Here is a 1,581-nt window from a genome sequence, read left to right as displayed (position 1 = left end):
CCGCCCACGGCCCGGGCCGGTCACACGCTCTCTCTTCCCGACGATGATGTTACCTAGGCGGGGGCTGCACCTGGAGGGCTGGCCCCGGCCCGGGAGTGTCCCCAGCACCCGGAGGAGTCGAGCCCTGTGGGATCGTGGAAGGGCTGGACAGGCACCTCGTGTGCCCAGCTGTGACGCTCATCTTCCCGTGGGACAGAGGTTGCCGCGTGGGCAGAAACTGCTTTTTCCTCCATCCACTGGATTTGCAGAGGACAGCTGAACCAAGCCCGCGGGATGGGCTGAAGCCCCAGCTGGGATGCTGGGTAGCCAGGGACATCTCTGACCAGGAGGGAAGCAGAGGGCTGGCTGCAAAGCCAAAGCATGCGTCCTCCTTGTCTCTGGGATCACCCACTCCCCGAGAGCCAGCCATCAACCAGCCCCATCCCTCCAGGCCGGGGAGCTCGTTCCACCAGATAGCCCTCAGCCAACTGCCCCAGCTCCCCAGGCTCCCTGAACTGAGCCCCCAGCCCTCCCCCTGCCTCACCTGGAGGGTACGAGGCCTGAAGGAAAGAAGGGGAAGCCCTCATCTGAATCCCAAGCACAGCGGTGGGCAAACCAGCCTCTGCAGCCACCCCTGCCCCGAGAGCTCCCACCAAACCTCCCCCCCACTGACTGAGCCAAACACAGCCCTGATCCTTGTCTGCTAGGACAGACTGGACTCGCTGAAGGTACGGTAGCGTCCCTGCTCCTCTGAACCTCAATCTAGACCTACCAGTTTGACTTTTCCCTTTTCAGTATTTCCACTGAATGAACAGTCTAATTAAAATTAGACTGGACCATGTTACAAATAGCAACAGGTTCCAGAAGGGTTGCACTTGCTTTATTAGCAACAGGAGCCTGTTGAAAGGTTTTACAGAAGTTAAAGGCTTTGTTAATTAAACTCAGTTAAGCTAGGTTTAAATTTTACATTTTCTGGTGATTTCCTTTTACTAATTATTCAGCTGCAGATCGTTTACAAAATGCTTATGCTCGAAAAACTGTTCTAATTAAATAAAACATTTCTATTTGTGTATTTCTAAATTTGTATGTGGAAATACTATCACCCCCGAACGCCTTCTGACTCAAAGTTGTGCATGGCTCCAGGACTGACAAAGCGTATTAGTGCAATAATAATATTATGCAATACTGCTGAGGAGGGATCATACAAGTGGCGGTCTTTACCACCTGAAAGCAGTAAGTATCTTTTTCACTTGTTTTAAGCACTGGACCTATGACATACTGCATAGCAGTTCTGCATGACACGACGGCAGTACAGCAGCATCGGGGTTTTCACTGATGATAGCTGAGGGATTACTGCCAGCCTTGCCAATGCAATAGGGTTATGTTTTCACTCAAATATTCAGCTGAAACTCAGATCCTACATGTAGAAGGTCAGCTCTGCAGAGAAAAAGTTAGTCAAAACCCAGTACTGGAGACAGGCATTGCCCCCTTTCCAGGGAAGCATCCTGTCTAAAGGGGAGTTGTAGTTTGCTTGTTCCCTTACAAACACACACCAGTTACAATTCAATCTGGAGAACTAAAATTGGAAACCACCTGATCGAC

The sequence above is a fragment of the Cariama cristata genome, unplaced genomic scaffold, assembly GCF_000690535.1.
Source record: "Cariama cristata isolate BGI_N322 unplaced genomic scaffold, ASM69053v1 scaffold38320, whole genome shotgun sequence".
NCBI lineage: Eukaryota > Metazoa > Chordata > Aves > Cariamiformes > Cariamidae > Cariama > Cariama cristata.
Note: the sequence above shows the minus strand (reverse complement) of the source record.